The sequence below is a fragment of the Podarcis bocagei genome, assembly GCF_964188305.1.
Source record: "Podarcis bocagei genome assembly, chromosome: 8".
NCBI lineage: Eukaryota > Metazoa > Chordata > Lepidosauria > Squamata > Lacertidae > Podarcis > Podarcis bocagei.
The window spans coordinates 36,736,422-36,755,629 of NC_138133.1; the positions used below are offsets into that span (position 1 = coordinate 36,736,422).

A 19,208-nucleotide genomic window follows, 5' to 3' on the forward strand; every position below is an offset into this window, starting at 1 on the left:
TTTGGGCAGGACAGAATTGCTCATCTTCCCCTTACAGCCCATCTGGTTTCTCCCAAGCTGCTCAGGGAACAACAGAAAAAGAAAAATCCTAATGAATGTTATCAGGTGTGTGTGTGAGAGAGAGTGTATTAGAGAGAGAGAGAGTGTATTAGAGAGAGAGAGAGAGAGAGATTCTCATTCAGTGCAATAGGGTGTGTGTTTTTTAAACACCCCTCCAACCTACATTGCATATCACTTGCAACATGATGTAATATATACAAAATTGATTATACTAGCCCAGAACTATGTGAAGGAAAATCCATGGGAAAAGTTGTCTTTTTACTAATCTGCACCTTTAAATTCAAGCAGAAACAGCACCAGCAAGCGCACACACACACACACACACACACACAGTCAAGTAGTTAATTTTTACAGCTCAGTCATTTTTAATGAGGCTGTTTATTAAGGAAATCATACAAGAAAAAAAGGCTAATAATGCACAATGAAATTTGCAACGCATATTTTATGACTTTTAATAGTCAGTATAAAGAGTATGAACAAGCAATAAAAATAGTATGAAAACAATACTTGTGTCATTGGCAACCTGATGCCAGCTCTTTTTATGTTTTACACATAAAGAATTATGGGGCATCAATTTCATTTTGAAAGGGAGTCTAGGATCTCTGGTTGATTTTTCCCTCCTTAAAGAATAAGAGCAAAGCACATACACTATATATTCGACAGATCTGCTTCCTAAGAATCAACATGGTTCACACTATGTGAACTGTCACATTAATAACCCTATGCTGATATTCAAATTTTCTGTCTTAAGCTAAAGAAAGATTGAATACCCTGCTGTTGTGTGGCCAAGATTGAAGAGGTGTCTCACTGACATTGTTCAAAGTTTATGAAAATATATGAATGCTCAAATGTCATTGGTTTTGCGCCTCCAACAGACTGTGGTTTTATGAGAAATCAGTCTTTTAATCAAAATGATTGAATACCTTAAGGTCGAATCCAAAGATATCAGTTAATATCTAGAAACGAGCTATTTCTGCAGATTTTGCCAAGCTGTACATATTGTGGTACATTTTAAAGTGTTAATTTGTGCATTCCATATTGAAAATTGATCTTGAGTTTCAGCTTTTTGTCAAGCAAAAACATATGGTTACAAGCTCTATGCATTTTACATGACGGCTGTTGAAGCTGTCACATGTGCAAACTTGATAACCGATGTGACACATACGCAAATAATTTGCTTGTTTAGTAACAATTCAAAGATTCATTATTCATGCAAAAACACATTTTTAAATGATCAGATGGAATGAGTCTTCATTTTGCAAAATCTAGTCTAGTTGGTGTACAAACACAGATAAAATAAACCTGGAAACTAAGTGGTATTAAAACAAATCCAAGAATATGAGTATTTCCAGATAATTATTGAAGCAGATGGTGTGTGTTTTTTGTTAATTCTGCCATCAGTCTGAGAACTTGATGTCTTACATCTGCACTTGGTAAAATAAATTTTGCCATTGACATTATCACAGTTTTCTCAAAATACTTCAGTCAGTTGTATCCCATGATTTCCTAACACCTGCTGCAGCGCATGTCTGTCAGACGCAACTGTTTGAAAGTGTGCCTTCAAAGCATGCTTCCTTATCCCAAACTTTTAATTTTGATTTATTTTATCTATGATAATAAAAATTCCAAATTTCCATAGCAACAGCTATTAAACGAAGCTAATGGCTGCAGAGTTGTCAGGGTCTTCGGCTTAACAGAGTCTCATCTCCCAGGGTCTTTCTGGGAGCTTTGCTCCGTAACTAACTCTATATCTTGTCCTGATCCCTGTGCCTCTTCAAGTCAAGGTGCCTCATTAGCCCTGGAATTACCCTTGTTTCCCTTATGTTTTGCTGAACAGTCACCATCTATCACTGTTCCTATGGCATAACTTTATATTCCTGTGACAAAAAACACCCCAATCTTTTATCCCAATCTTCACCCACTCTTGCCCTCTGGTTCTGCTTAATCTCACCCTTCTTTTCAGTCATGCCACCTTCAATACCAAACCACCCATTTTGCTTGGATTACTAGCATGGAACTAACTTCTATCTGTCTACTCAACCACAAACTTGTCTAGTGTCAACACTTTGACCTGGTAAAGCCTCTGCATATATTGCAGAGTTACCCATACTCCAGTGGGTTAAAGCCGCAACCCTAAAACCCACTTATCTGGAAGTAAGCATTGCTCCATTCAATAGGATTGCCTTCTGAGTAGGTGATTAGGTTTGCATTATAAGCCCCCCGAAGGCCTGGGGAATCTTGGGTGAGCCAGATGTTGATGAACTACAACTCCTAAGGTGATTCTCAGGGTCCTGTCCAACTCTACAATTCTATGATTCCCATCCTCCCTGGCCATTGACTATGCTTGCTGGGAATGATGTTTTCCATGCTTGCTGGAAAGTTACAGTTCATCAACTTTTGGAGGGTCAAAGATTCCCAACACTTGGCCTACTAAGACTTAAGGTCATATTTTAGAGCCCTCACCCTGTACACAGGCTCCAGACCCACTCATGTGGTTATTATTATTATTCTTTTAAACCCTCTTACAATAAGGCCCACTACAGTCAATGTTTTGGAATGCTGTTCTCAGAAAATTAAGCAAAATGTATTTTTAGTCTTAATAAACGTAAGTTATGGCTTGAAAAATACACTGCAGATATAGAATACCCAGTGAAATACTCCTGTTCAAGCTTCAAGTGATACCATCTTCCAAGATACTTTACTCCATTCCTCCTCTCTGCCCCAGTTTCTCACCCCTTCTCAACAAGCAGTCATCATTCCATGTGGACTTCCCCTGGTGCATAAGCTTCCCCTCTCTAAAGTTTTTTCACTATTGTTGGTTAACTAAAAAAAGAGGTTGGACTTGCCACTGGTGAGTACTAAGGAAATATTAAAGTTTCTAAGAATCTCAGAGTCATATTATGGTAGCCTGACAAAACTGCACAAAAAGAACTGACATGTAAAATGGTTTTAAAAACACCAACGTATAAAGCAAAAGGAAACATAGGTGCAGTTAATTTACCTATGTTGCCAATAGCCAGGCATAACATATTTTACAGTGTCTTAATGTAGCCTGTAGCCTGCCTACCCAAGCAATGTTGTGATACTTCCAAGTTTGTTCCCAAGCTTCAGATTGTATGTCTCTCTGCCACCTGGGGGCAGGGAGAGGAAAGAGGTGCAAAACACAGTCACATGGATTTGTCTGCTTTTGGAAAATAACTATCATAATTAGAAAATAATCTGAATGCTAAAAATAAAATACAGAAAGAGAGTAGTCATAACTGGGACATTCTGAGGATTAACATCAATCTAGACTGGAGTAACAGGACACAAGCGATAAAGATACATTGCAGGGAGTTGGACTAGACAATCCTCAGGGTCCCTTCCAGTTCTATGATTCTGTGATCTGAGACAGGGATCGTGCAACCCTATGTTAACTGACTTCAATAAGAAAACTGCTTATTTACCTCTGGCCAACCAGTTTGCCTAATTAAAATAGCAGATGCAATTGTTGAGATATTTACATCTGGGCTTCAATAAAAGCACAATCCTACACCTCACATACATTGGATGATGAACCAAGAAAAATCTTATTCAGTCTTGGCACTTGGATCTGAATCATAATACAGTGGTACCACAGGTTACATACGCTTCAGGTTACATACGCTTCAGGTTACAGATTTCGCTAAACCAGAAATAGTACCTCGGGTTAAGAACTTTGCTTCAGGATGAGAACAGAAATCGTGCTCCGGTGGCGCGGCGGCAGCAGGAGGCCCCATTAGCTAAAGTGGTGCTTCAGGTTAAGAACAGTTTCAGGTTAAGAACGGACCTCCGGAACGAATTAAGTACTTAACCCGAGGTACCACTGAAATGCCACAATTCTAACTGTTTAGATGATACAAAGGTTTAGGGCTAAAAGCTGGAGGAACCTAGTTTTGTTGGCGCTATGCTAACGTTGTCTTCAGATCAGATCACTTTCACTGAAGTGTAGCCTACCTCACAGTGGGGACTGTCTTGAGTACAGAAAGAGATAATTCGTTTTTGTTGCCCTTGAAGAGAGGGAAGGATGCAAAGGTGATGCACAAGCAAGGAGGAAAGAAAATATACAGAAGGCAAACAGGGAAAATGGGACAAGGCACAGAGAAGAACAAAAATATTGGCAAGGAATTTCTGTTGAAAATGCAATGAGAAGGAAAATGAGTGGAAGTCGATGAGGCTTGTGTGGTCAAAGGACACAGTAATGAGATAAACAGTTGCATTTTAACCAGAAGCAAAGCACCGAAGCGACACATCGGCTCTCCGGGTTAAGACGTTTTAGCTTCAAGTTCAGATGTTACCAGCCCTCAGTAAGATAATACAATCTACTCATAGTGAACTCATTTTCCAAGAGTAGATCCATATGTAGCCAAAATGGCACCATCAGCACAGAATATGGAGTTATAATGAGGCTCAGGGGAACTCCAAAATAAGTACAAAACATATTTAGGTAGAAAAAATCATAAGTGATCCTTTGCCCCCAACAAGATGATAAGGACTGAGCATGCTCAGTGGCCAGGAACACTGGCTGCTTTGAGGGTAGAATGCAGCATGCTGGAACAGGGCATGGCTGGCTGGGCTGAACTGTGAATATGAATTCTCCATACAGCAACATTTTGTCACAGGCTGCTCTTGTCCTCTATAAACACTACTGCTAATTGATCAGATTTGACTATTTAAATGTTTTGGATATCAGCCACAACTTCTGGACAAATGCAGCTGAGAATGCATGATGATTTGTAATCATTGATTCAATGGTATATTATTAGTTCTCATCTAAAATATTGGGAACATGATATCTAAAAAGAAAGAAAAAATTGGTCTGAAAATATGCCTCATTTGGCAAAGACCCTGAGTTTAGGCTCTGTTTCATTCACTGCCAAGCAGAAAGAACTGAAAGTTATAAAACTAAAACAATTGCTTTCATTTATATCTGTGCCTGATTATTCTGATAGCCGAAATGTCTGAATAAGTTCAGAATGTGTAAAGCCTGTCACATTATAGAAACATGTCTCTTTAAACTAAATGTGAAATTCCAGTAATTGAAGTGATAAATCTAGTGTTTTTGCTGAGGTACTTTTGATGAGAACTACAGTAGTAAATTAGAAATTATTCTGTGCTGTTATATCATGGTAAAAGCCTTTCCATTATCTATTGTCAGTCACTAGGGATGGGCAAATAACTCAGTTGTCAATCTAACTGTGAAACTTAAAGTTCTGGGAATAATCAATAAAATGGAAAAAAAACCCCACCCTTCTATTATTCTCATGTAATTCTTTCGACAACTCTAAGTTGTTTTTTCCCCTTTTACTTCTGCACATCTCATTTATTCACAGATATATTGGATATGTTGGAATATTTCATTTTTTATAGCTAGTTGTGTGTCACTGTGTTTTCACAGGGTATACGAGAGCTACATTTCAATAAGAACAACTAGCTATAACTTGACTTGTAAATGCAGTTTTATACATGATACAGACTTAATTAAATTAGCCATAAGAACTACCTATGGTTTTTAAATTGATTTTTCAGTGCTACTATTTATTGCTTAATATGTCTACTTTAAAACTTCGTGCTTTTGGTGCTCTTTTTAAAAGTCATGGGAATATCATCCATAAGTTGGATCACTGATAGCCCAAATAACGGCATCAATTCTGCTTGCTGCTGGTAAAATAATGCTTGTTACACACCAACTGTAATCTAAATCAAAAATTATTTACCTCATCAGCTGCAGTGCAGGTTAAATAATCAACTGTGAAATTTAAACATAATGGTTAGGAAAGAGCTCAGTCAGTAGAGGATGAGACTCTTCATCTCAGGGTTGTGGGTTCGAGCCCAACATTGGGTGAAAGACTCTTGCATTGTAGAGGGTTGGACTAAATGAGCCTTGCGGATCCTTCCAGTTCTATGACCATGAAATAGAAACTGGATTTAAAGACTGAGTGTATTTTGTGGCTCAGATGTATAAATGTTGCTTGACCCTCATTGCATCTGTGAATGGGGGAGGCCTGTAGCTCAGGTAGAGAACCTGCCTTACCCACAGAAGATCCTAGGCTGGGAATGTCCTCTCTGAAATTCTGGAGACCTGCTGCTAGTCAGTGTGAACAATATTGAGCTAGCTGGACCAACGGCCTGATTTGTTGTAAGGCTGTTTCCTATATTCCTTTGCAATGTATGCAAGCAGTGTGCACTATCACCTCAGCAGATAGCCAGACTTAACAGCAACCAGGACCATTCTTACAATGAGGCAGAGTGAGGCAGCCATCTTAGGAGGCAAATGCTGCGGGGGCAGGAAATCACACATACATACAACTCTAGAATTGGAAGGGATCACAAGGATCATCTAATCCAACCTTTCAAGCCATAAGGTCTTGAATCATACAGATGATTGGTTTGTGCAATTGTTTGACATTTAATTTACAAATACCTGGATCCATGTGAACAATCAATTTATTCAACTTTTATTTCTTTCAAGATTTGTACAACAGTACAATGTCCTTACTGCTTACAGGGTGCAATTTAAGGCAATGAGCCATAATGTATGATTTCCCATGCTTTTTTGGAGCATGGGTGAATTTAAAAGAAGCATAAAACCTCCCGTAACCAAAGGCTTTATTGATCTTATATTTTCTATGTTTTTAAAAAGTACTGTACTACAATTAGCAATAAGCTAAGTGGGGGGGGGGTAAAGCACTCAATCCGCCCCACCTCACCACAAATATGGAATCCCGTTTTAAAGTTGCTATAGTCGTCTGCAATGGAGAATTTTAAATAGTAGCATAGCCCTTCTCTTCCAAAAAGAACCTGGTTATTTTCAGTGTTATCCAGAAAACCATCCTGTAACCCCCCCCCCCTCAAATCTGATGTGCCTTCCTCCAACTTCCCTCTCTATAGCTATGCCTCTGGGACTTTTTAAAAGAGAGAACTGGTTGTCGTCAGCATGCCATAGAGGAACTCCTGCTCCATAATATGGCATTATAACAGTGATTTTTATAAAAATTATCTCCTAAAACAGAACCCTAAAGATAATAATGCAAAATCTGGCAGAATCTGTGCTAGCATGAGAACCTTTACACGTCAGAGCAGATCCACATCACAGGGGTCTTTATTAAAAAATTATAGCTTTCATAGTGCTCAGCTGCCTGTGGGTCACTACCTTCTGGCAGAATATTTTTTGTTAAGTACTGTACACGAAAGCACACTGAGCATCACTTATGTCTGTTGAAGAAATACGGTTCTTATTTCAGCCCTACTCCACCCCCTGCAGTACCAAACAGTATAATCTTCAGGAAGTTGCTTCAGATAGGCTTCCAGGGGAGGAGCATGGCAAACTAAACAAATTCTGTTGACAGCTCGTTGACAGAGATCATTACTGGGGTACATGGAGTGAGAGCTAACTTCTATCTTAAAAAGAGATTATCATTAAAAGACTGAAAGCAAAAGAGAAGCATGTTTTAATTTAAAAGTTTTAAATGTCCAAGGGCTGTTCTTGTTGTTAGAGATCTTTATTTTACTTTTAACTTTTTGTTTTTTCAACAAAAAGTGCTGATTTCAAATTGAAAGTACATTTTCTTTGTCACTGTGGGAAAGGAATGCAGCTTGAAAAGGAATGCTTTGCAGACCTTAAAGTTGATATGGGAGACTGAAGCTCTTAAGGAAGAGATGTGAATATCTTAAGGTGGAGACTGGGCTGTTAATAAGATCATTCAGTATGGCAAATAAATTGTTGGACACCCCATTGATTGTTGTCATTTTACAGCAATTATTGAATGAGCAATTAAAAGAGATCAGAGCTGAACTGGTGAAATGGGCTAGAGAATGATGAAACTGAAAGTGGAATTAAAGAAGTCACAGAAGCTTTGGGGAACAATTTCAATAACAGAACTGTAGAGTGAAATGGTAAAGTTGGAGGTAGTATATGATGCCATGGAGAAGACATTGACACAGGTGTCTAGGGAAATGAAACAGCCAAATGGTGGACTTATGATGTTGGAGGAGTGGAATGAAACCATGGGTGCAGAAATCAAGAGATATCCTGAGCTAGCAGAGATATAATTGAGAAAGAAAGGATTCTGTGCACAATTTAGAGTGAATTCAGAGGGAAAAAGCTGCCAAACCTCTGAAGCTTCTCTCGGAAAAAGAATGAAAGAAGTGGAAATAAAAAAGAATTAGAGAATCACAACAAGTAACATTAGAAATGGGATTGGAAGATATGGAACTGGGTGTGAATTTATGAATATACAATAAGTAAATAACTATGGAATATTATTTTAACGTATGACCACAGTGGAGAGATTCTTGTGTGAACAAAGATGAATAACCCTTTTAGACTTTTTATGTGGAAAGGAAAATCAATAAATTTGAGACTTTTGAGTCTGACTCTACCTTTGAGAGAGGACTTTGTATTTTCTTTTTCTTTTTTGTTTTCATTTAGATTAGTTCATTTTTTATAGTTTTTTATTATGAAAAAGCCTTAATTTTTTTTAGAAAGTTGCTTCAGATAGTCCAAAATGCATTAAAAGGAGCAAACTACACAATAATCTTGAACACAGGAGTTGTGAAAGATTCTAACCATGACAAAGGAACTAAGAGAACGCAAAATAAACCTAGCTGATTGGAAAAACACATTGATTAGTGAATTCATTGTTACTCCAAAAAACTATTGTGATTGTTTATTGCTATCTATTTGATAGCCATATTTGTATGGAAAACAGAAAGGAAAAAACGTGCTATGCTACATCATGTCAGAGCCCCATTGCTAGATAATGGAGTTTTGTTGTCTTGAGTCATGGAACGCAAGGACTGAGGAGCAGTAAACAGAAAGTGGTCATCAGGTGGGAAAACATTTAAGACTGCAAGGCACCACACCTGGCAGGATTCTCTTGGAGCTCAGTTGGGTACTAGAAGCTGAGTATGGGAGGAGAAGGAAAATCATGAGCAGTTGAACCCTTTTCTCTCTTTACCTGAGGCTGGTCCAGAATCATGAACTCGGCACTCAGCTGTGTCATAGATTGCCCCACGTTTAATGGGTACTTGGAAGGAATGGGAGGTTGGTTTTTTTTAGTTTTGTTTGAATCAGAAAATGCAATAAAAATACAATAAAGGCTACACAACAATTAATCACTTAATATGAAAATGTGAAGGGTTCTGCTGTGAAATATGACACATTGTCTAATGGGGTTGGGGAGAGAGAAAACATATTTCCTATAAGCTTTCCTTATCAGAATTGGCATGAAACCTACTTTTCTAAGATTGCTCACAAGTCACAGAACCTGCCTTTCTTTTTAAGTCATGCATTAAATATGCATGACGACTCCCACACAGAAGTTCTTCCTCACAGGTGAACTATGTGTTCTCTACTAAATAAATATCCTGAACACAGAATACACACATACACCCTTCAACTATTGTAATTTTATATGCTTATTCTTTTACTTCACTATTACACTTTATTGTTCTAATTAAATGTTAACGTCCTTTTGAAAAGAAGAGAAAAAGTGTACATTGAAGATATTTCTTTTGCACTTGTAACATGACATGCAGCTGAAATTATGGCTCTAAGCTTGTAGTCAGTTATGCATGCTTGACTATCACATGCAAGGAGATATTTATATGCATAGCTGATCAGAAGACTGAACTCTAAGGGTTCTCCAGTCTTGCGAAAAGTGTTAGACATTTATCAGCTGCTTTTGACCAGTGCCACTATAAGTGACCCAACTAGTTCAAATGTACACCTAGTTTAAAGGTCTAATACTTCAATTTTAATAAGTGTATTACCCGACATTAGATACATTATTTTATAAGCAGTGTCATAGAAACAAATCTGCAATGATTTATGAGAATATTTTATTGTTCCAAAGATATGAAGAAATAGGCTATATGAATGGTAGTTTGGGGTAATAAAAATGAACAGCATTTGAATGTAAAAATATCCCCCCCCCCAAAAAAAACCCCCTAATCTTTTTCCATTCATCAGCTTTAAGGATATTTACTCACACTTTCTTTTTAATGTTTACCTATTTGCCATTCTACGACAACATAAATGAAAAGCACCTTTAAGAATTTGACACAATGCCTGTAACAATGATTTGCATTACTGAGCATTATTCCAAGCTCAATGCTTCTGACCCACTACAACTGTACAGTATTAGATACAATCTGCAATGAGATAAATGAACACATTTCACTCTTTTTTTCTTTTTCTTTTTGGTTAGTTTACTTTGCTGTCATATCACAGTTTTTTCTAATGAACTATATAATCTGTTCACCATATCCTTTAATATTATTCAAATATTTTGCAGATGACAAGAAAAGAATACTCATAAGACCATCTCATACTCCATGCAATGTGGAGCAGCTGTGATCAACTAGTTTGCTTCCAGGCCCCTAAATTTCAATACATGTTGTGCTTTGATGGTGCCTTGAGATGCACTGAAATATACCTTGACAGACCCTGGAAGCAAAAGGAAAATGAAATGAAGATGCCTGAAGATATTTGGAAAATAAAACCTCGGAATACTACATGTTGTTGAAATCAGTGTGAATATATCCTTTGCAAAACATCATGTCAAACTATTATATGTCAATAGAGATTGAAAGATTGTTAATGCAGATCACTTACATGAAATTTTACCAGTATGCCTGTGAATTGCCTCCTGGGATATGTATTTAAAATATTGCTTGAAAAATTCTGCATAGGAAGCAGTAAGCTTTATATAATAATGACTGGGGGGTGTGGAGTATGCTCCTTTTTAAGAGGTTTTCCATATATTTACAGATATACTTGGGAAGGAATCCAAAGAAAAACTAAAGTGCATGCTAATTTCTTTTTTAAAAGCTTTCCCCCAATACCAAATAAAGAGCAGGTCAAAAAGTTGGTGAAATTATGTGCTATTTTCCCTCATTCTGTACTAGAAATTCCAAATTAACGAGTCTTAATAGTCTAAACTTGCAATTTCTGCTTAGTGGTGTGTGTGGGGTGGTGGTGGTGGTTTTAGAAACTATACTTCAAACCAAAAAAGTAAAATGAAGCAATCAATGGTAAGTGACAAATTTTGTTCTACATATGAAGCTTATAATGATGATTTTTGTTTGTATTATTGTGCAGTTGTTATGGGAGTGTCTTGTGAGTGTGTTTATGTAGATCTCTCTCTCTCTCTCTCTCTCTCTCTCTCTCTCTCTCTCTGTGTGTGTGTGTGTGTGTGTGTGTGTGTGTGTTACTGTGATTAACAAAATACTTTATTTTTCATTTAGATAGCAAAACATTTGTTTCTCTTTCTTCAGCTTCTGATAAAATTGAAAAATAGTATATATGTTAATGAATGGTTGGCATATTGTATGCTTCTTAATGGTACAGTGTATGTTTATGTTTTTAAATGTGTTATAAGTCTCTTGGAGACATTTAGGTAGCAAGCAACTTACTACTACAACTACTATTAATAATAATAGACATAACAATGTTGTATAAAAAAGGAATACTGAATGTTCTTAGCTAGTATGCTCAGACAACCTTTTTTGCAGTTAACAATGTTAAACTCCCTTAGGTAAAGGGACCCCTGACCATTAGGTCCAGTCGTGACTGACTCTGGGGTTGCGGCGCTCATCTCGCTTTATTGGCCTAGGGAGCCGGCGTACAGCCTCCGGGTCATGTGGCCAGCATGACTAAGCTGCTTCTGGTGAACCAGAGCAGCGCACGGAAACGCTGGAGCAGTACCTATTTATCTACTTGCACTTTGACATGCTTTCAAACTGCTAGGTTGGCAGCAGCAGGGACCGAGCAACGGGAGGTCACCCCGTCGTGGGGATTCGAACCGCCGACCTTCTGATCGGCAAGTCCTAGGCTCTGTGGTTTAACCCACAGCGCCACCCGCGTCCCTTCGCTAAAGGACCTAATGGTGACATTTGCTGATTGCTGTGTGCCACATCATGACTAATGGTTTAAAAATACACCTAAAGCATAGACTCCCCTCCTTTTTTCAGCAGGAAAAGGCAATTGCATTTTCTTCTGGAAATGACCATTCTAGGGGACCCACTTTTGTGAATTTTTGATCATCTAAACATAGAACTGGTTTTGGATTCCTAAACTGAACAAGCCTTCACCAGAACATGATACTGGCAGAGAATCTGCCTAAGTTGGAATGCACTGTTAAATGCTGGTTTTTATACCTCCAGGAGATTGCAGAAAAGGGTCTTGCTGTGATAAATGCAGCCTGGCTTTCTCTCGAGTTATGGGCCTGGGTGCTATTTTTCCCATTTTTCCTTCTTTCTTTTTGCTAAAGCCTTGCCATAGCTGAGAAAAGTCTATTCTTTTGACCTCCTCCCTGCTTTTTAGACAGTGGACAAGGAAAGAAGCTACAACCTTCTTTCTCTTCCTTTCTCTCTCTTGATATCTTTCCAATTCATGGTAACTTCCTCCCCCCTTACTTCCTTACCACTTCTTCATATTTTTTTTTAAGAGCTCTGATCTCATCTCCATTGCTTCTCTGAGTACCTTATCATTCCCTCCAACATTTCTCCAATGAAAATAGGGACATCCCATTGCATAATGATAATTTTACTATTTATACTCTCCACATCTTACTGGGTTGCCCCAGCCACTCTGGGCAGCTTCCAACATACAGTATATAAAAACATAAGAAAACAGTAAACTTTTTTTTAAAAAAACTTCCCTATACAGGATTGCCTTCGGATGGCTCAGGGGTCAATAACTCCATACCGTCTAACATTTCTCCAGTGAAAATAGGGACATTCTAAGGAAAAGCGAGACATTCCAGGATCAAATAAGAAACTGGAATGGGTTCTCTAAATCACGGACATACCTGGAAAATAGGGACACTTGGAGGATCTGCCACTCCACAAGCCAAACTTCATACCAAATTTACGCACTCTTACATATCTGTCTACAAACACATGTGATCTAACTTCCACCCAGCCATTCATGTTCCGGAGGTGCTCATTCCCTGAACAAGGAGAAATATTTTGTAAATGTCCCTAGAAGCACACGCCCTAAGCAAGTGTGATAACACAGAGTGTGGCTAAAGAAACTGAAAATAAGTGCAAGAAATAAAAAGCTGAACATAAACACACCAAAAGGGCAAAGTCAGAACAAAGAACAAGGAGCTAACCAAAGTTAAACAGCTAGCCAAACTTCTGCTAAAAGGGTTGACCCAATTACGAAGGGAAGTAATACGTTTTGTGGCTTTATTTTGAAAGCAGATGGAATAACAAGACAAAAATGGAAGAATGGTACTTATTATGTGGTTAGTATTCAACAAATATTAAACACTAGTAGTCGAATAAACAAGTCACAGACATGGCTCATCTAATGCTAGACAGCTGCTAACAGCAAAGTAAACTATTCATGCGTACTCTTCAATGAAGCCTGGAATAAAATATATAAGGGGTTAATTTTAAACAACAAAATTTTATTTGCAAGTTTTAGGTTTTTAGGTGGATGGAGGATGCATATAAGTTCAAATCCAATTAGCAAAATACATATAAGACAAGTTTCAAAACAGACCTGAACATGATCAAATCAGCTTGTTTGGAAACCAAACAAGGAACAATAATTCCAAGTAAAATGGCAGGGCCTTTTGTATTAAAGAGCAGAAACACAACAGAAACAAAATATAATAAAAAATGAAAATTCAGGTACAAGAATTATGTATTTCATACTGAATAATTATTTCCTTACTGCCCGTAAATCCTCTCTGGTAAGCTGTGCATCTAAAACTCATCGAACTGCCAAGGGGTAAACGCAGCTCCATCCATCACACAGCCACTTGACAAATACATTCCATAATAGAAGTTTATTTTTATGGGAGGCTGAATCAAGGACTTTCCCATGCATACAAAAACTTGTCAAAATTATTTATGAGTCTTGCTGAGACACACAATATGTCATATCAAACTCCTATTTTCCTTCCAAGCGCGGACTGTCAATATCTCTGCTACTATCAATAATGTGGAACACCGCAGCTATAGGCCCTCAGCATTTTGAGGTCATCTGCCCATCCTAGCCTGCTGCCAGGAGCGCTCTCTCTCTCTCTCTCGCTCTCTCTCTCTCTCGCTCTCTCACTGCAATGCAGCTGAGGAGAGATACATTTGCAATCACAGCGAGGTGGTGTTAAGGTAAGCACCAGGGATTGCATTCAAAGCCTTTGCCAACATAGAATAAAGAAAAGTGAAAATATATTTGACAAATTACAGTTCATTATGGCCAGAATTGTGGAAATAATAGGATGTCTTTGGCTTTTCCCTACATTAAACTACCTTCAAGCTCTATCACATTTTTTTCTGGGATAATTAAACAAAAACTTCTGAAGATAATGTCTCTGGCCCTTCTGGACCAAAAGATACAGCACGAGTTAAGTAGACTGAATCTGTTCTACAATGTTTAGAAAAGTTTGACTTTTCTAAGAGTATGGCTATAATTTGGTTAAGTGGAGTATCCCATGGGATGATCAATGGACTTCTCATATATTACCTCTGCATTCACTGTATATTTTAGAAGTGATGCTAAATACCAAGTCATGTTGCCTGCTCTGCCAAAAGGAGAGTCAGAGTTGGCCTTATAGAACCATTGAAAACATTCTGAAATGGGCTATGAATACTTTGCCTGCACAGAAATGCCTAGAGAGGTGTTCCTCGAAAACATCTAACAAGACACATTACCTCAAAGCAATGTAGTTACCCATGCAGTGCAAGTCACTTGGTAGACAATCCATTACTCAGACAAGTCCCAAAAAACACAGTTCTGTTGACATTATGATTGCATTAAGACCCAGCTTTACCGGGCCTATCAAAAATTTTGATCACCCATAAATACTTTATCCTGGAACCCCACAATCTAGAAAGGTCTTTGAGTTGTTATAGTGTCATTATTGCAAAGTAAAAACATAATAAGAACTGCAGCCTTAGTTGTTTTATTTCAAGTGTGTGACACCTCAGGCCTTCTGGCCAAATTAGACTGCTTCCTATACCCATCTGGCTTCTTACTGTTCCCATATGCTATATATTAATTTGGCTCAACTCTGCATTTTGTCAGAAGCCAACCCTATCTCTATTGGCTGTGTCAAGCAAATGATGTGGTTCTAAGGGTACTGATATGACTTGGCTCAGCCGATTCTCCCAGCATAACAAGAAAGATGAAAGTACTGCAGTCAACAGGGACGAGCAAGGGTCCCCAAACGTGTGTGTGTGCATGTGTGCAAGAGGCATTATGGATTGTTATATATGTGTACATTTAAGAGCTGCCAGCATTTCCACTGGGTTTTGTAGCTGAGCCTTTAACAGATATTAACAGGTCATCGTGTTTATCTCTATGCTTTGAAATACTGGTTTCTGCAGATTAAGAGCCCAAGGACAGGCTAGGATGATGTTTTCTTTCCCTAGTTAGTGGAAATATACATATCCCATCCACAAAACAGCAAACATATATGTCCATGACTGCAGCCTAGTGGCCACTTTAAAATTGGCAATGTGGCTCTTAGGTTAAAAGGGTTCCCCTTCTATTTATTATCATCTATCAAGTTATCATAATCTTTCATAGTTCGAAGTGTCAGGGCAAGTCCAGTCATGAGACAGAATGAGATTGCCACCTAGGGCGGCAGATTTAAGAGAAACACATGGTCAATTATTTAATTTATTATATGTTGTTACCACAGGAGAAACCATTTGGATTTTCTGACTTGGGCAGCAAATTCTGATCCTGAAAAATGATCCACAGTTTTGGCACTGCAGCCCCATTAAGTAGACTGAATGGAAAGCCAGTTCAGTCTTCTTTTTGAAAAAGCACATACTACAGCAACTAGTTCAGGGACAAGGATCCTTTTTGTGACCTGCTAACTTTCCATATTGCAGGGAGCTTTCTGTGAATGATAGCATTTAAACTCTGCCCAACCTGTACTGTGAAGTAGTCCAGTTCTGGGAGAGTTGAGCCACACTAATGTTTGAGTGTCTCAGACAAGAGTAATTTTAAAGCCACGCTTCAAAGCTCAATGACTGGGGGTTATTTGAATCTCAGTTTTACATATCTAACATTGTATTCATCACAAGATTCTATGCATGGAGCTTAAGTACAAGATTTAGCTCTTGATGCTCTTGCTCATTTTCAGGTGTTATATTTCACATATTCAAATCCTTAGACAAACATTCCAACTTGCCCCCTGTCACACTAACTCTATCACTAAAGGACAGAAGGTAATTGGGAGATTTCTCTAATTGTTAAGCTCTTGCAAGGGCTGAGCCTGATCATTCACTGAATTGTTGAGTTGATGGGATTCATGTAGCTGGTTATAAATTGATAATCTAAATTAATTCATTCAAGCAGAAATCGATTTTGTAACTCCTTGAGAGCTTGTAATAATGCTTACCTCCCACTGCTAGCTGCATTCTCTGTTTCATAAAGCTGGTTGGAAACAGCTGGATTCAGGTGACCTGCTAGCTCATTAAATCTGCTACATGTTCCTTTTGGTAAATGATATTAAGCTGAAATGTCCTTGCGCTGATTTTTTTCTCTTAATTTTATGACAGAAATAACCTAATTTGTAACACAAAATAACAATCTCCTTGGATTACTTTTGCCTTGTTAAAATATTTTATGCATTTTTCATTTACACGAAGGTAATGGAAAAACACTTAAAACTATCTGTTATTTAAACCACAAGAGATATATTACTGGAAGTCTGAGAGCTGCAAAAATGATTGCATCTTCATAGTCTTTGCTTTATATCTGTAATAAAAGGTGAACAATTCAATTCAGTGGTTAGTAAATAAAGTAAGATAGGTTTTTTTTTAATGTTCTCCATTGGAAAAACTAAAATCAAATTGCTTTTCAAATTCATTTAGAAGGAGGACTCATTACTTACTCCCTCCTCTCTAATATAAAATGCATAGTTTTCATTTTGAACCTTAAAAAATCTTAATCTAAGAGTAGATGTAACCTAATTCTGAATCTCAAATGAGATAGAATCAGTTCTCTTCACTGTCCTTACCATAATTATTAAAAGAATGCGGATGAAGGTGGAGATTGGAACCTAAAGAACGCAGAGTATCTGACTTTAGGATACATATTTCTTTATCTAAACTATTTGAATACCCCCCCCCCTTTGATTAACCAAACAATATGATAAAATAATTAGGGCACTCTAACATGTAGCAGTGAAAACATCTTTCTAACAAAACCATCAACCCGACAGAGATTCAATTCTTTATCAAATCCAGCACAGCTGATTAATTAACAAGCTAATCAGTATCTTTTATCAAAATTCCACAACACTGGAGTAGGAGAAGGGTGGGGAGTGGGAAAGCAGCGTGAGAACTTCTAATGAAAATCACACAGTGTATCCTTAACATTGGCAAACAGCACCAATCCAAAACATCTGCAATGCCCTTGACACGTTAGCCTATTTTTCCCAGTAGAGTTCACCATGCAGCAACATTCACTCAGGTTGATAAGATGGCTAAAGCTATCCAAAGAAATTAGCAGAAGAAATGTTTGAGACTGCTTAGCTATTAAGATAATAGTAGCTAAAATCAGAATTATTAGCTTATTAAAATTAAAGATCCATATAAAGATAAACCATCCTTTTAATGATCGGAAAAGGGGAGGGAGGGAAACCTGCATTGATTTCTAGCTTCTGCTAATGAAAGCACAATTTTTTAAAAAGGAGATGAAAGTATACAGAATGTGCTTATTGTTCATATATGTAGGAGACTCATTATAATACCTTCTACCCAAAGGGAAGTTCTCCTTTTCATCACCTTAAGTGGCCATGTTAACCAATGTCACCTATCCTGTTCTGGGATGACCAGAAAAAGACAGAGGTAAACTAGGTGCATAAACATTATGTGGCATACCAGATCTCCATAATGAGAATCTAGCATGCAAAACCTCTACCCAGGTGGGTGCTGGTTGGAAATGCCCTCCCCCACAGCAGTCAGGAGGCACTGGGTCATATGCTATATCCTAGGGTCATCCAAGCATAATGGGCACAAATCAGGTATTCTTAAGGTTTGCAGAAATACAAATACCTACAAGAGAGGGAAACCTTCAAAACAGTCCAACAAGAACTCAGCATGTTCTGAGGCCATAGAATGCTGACTGACTAACCTTCGGGAGAGGACAGAAAATTGGGAAAAAATGGAATATGGGTATCCTAGAAAAGGACGTGGCTGGCTGGAACCCTGAAAAAGAGTCCTCAACATGCTGCATTTCATTGTAGGTCCAGTTGTTCTCTCACATGCCTTGTCAAAGAAAGCAATATAAGTGACTGAACAGCAGTTGTCATACACTTTAAAGACTAAGGGGGTCTTCTTCAGGTGAATCGACACAACCATCTCTTTCAAAGCAGCTACTATAACCCCTTGAAATAGGGCATTCACCACCCCCTGGACACACCTCTTGGTGCAAGTATAGACAGTTCCAAGAATATACCAACAGCTGACTTCCAGTAAAAGAATAACATTGGAATCAATATCTTACATGTACAGCATTGTTTATTTTATTATGCTTACACTCTGATCCTAGGTATGTTTTCTTGCAGAAACTAGATACAATATTTGGTTAGAAGAAGAACATTCCATTCATTTTATAATGAAATTTATGGTACATGCCTCACTGGACTTTGTGGGAGTGTCAAATGATGCTATCTATATCTATATCTATCGAAACATTATTTTAAAAGCAAATAGTGCATATACTCCGGAGTCTATCAGTATTAATAGTTAGAACAGATAGACCTGAAGAAAAATATTTAAAAAAACATGGTTATAGTACGTAATTTGGGTATAATATAGAGGTTGTTGCTTTTTTATGATTCATTGATTTGGGATGCTGAGTGCATCTATGGTAATGAAAAGAGGTGCTTGTGGAGTTGGAATTTTTGAGAGGATGCTTGTGTTTCTAATGATTTCTCAACAAAGTTTCAGCTGAGTTTAAAAGTCCTCTGCCATCAAACAACAACAAAATAAGAAAATCTAAAAGCATTTTTTCTAGAAAATTATTTGACTTGTAAAACTTGGTCAATTTTTTTTTAAATCAAAGAACAAAATTTAATAATTATTGTAAACGATCATATGGTAATAATTAAGCTAATACGTAATTAGCATTTTCTAACAACCATTGTAATAGT

At 37.7% G+C, this 19,208-nt stretch overlaps 1 protein-coding gene and 1 long non-coding RNA gene across 2 annotated transcripts in view; one reads left to right on the forward strand and one right to left on the reverse strand.

The window, feature by feature from the left end:
- Positions 1-18,767, forward strand: part of LOC308593467 — a 138,235-nt gene extending 119,468 nt beyond the window's left edge. The window contains exons 6-7 of the long non-coding RNA XR_014010960.1: positions 10,377-15,825; positions 15,937-18,767. This is a non-coding gene — a long non-coding RNA (uncharacterized lncRNA). The remainder of the gene's footprint in view (positions 1-10,376; positions 15,826-15,936) is intronic.
- ZNF407 (zinc finger protein 407) overlaps positions 1-19,208 on the reverse strand; it is a 334,010-nt gene that overhangs the window by 39,775 nt on the left and 275,027 nt on the right. The window lies entirely within an intron of this gene.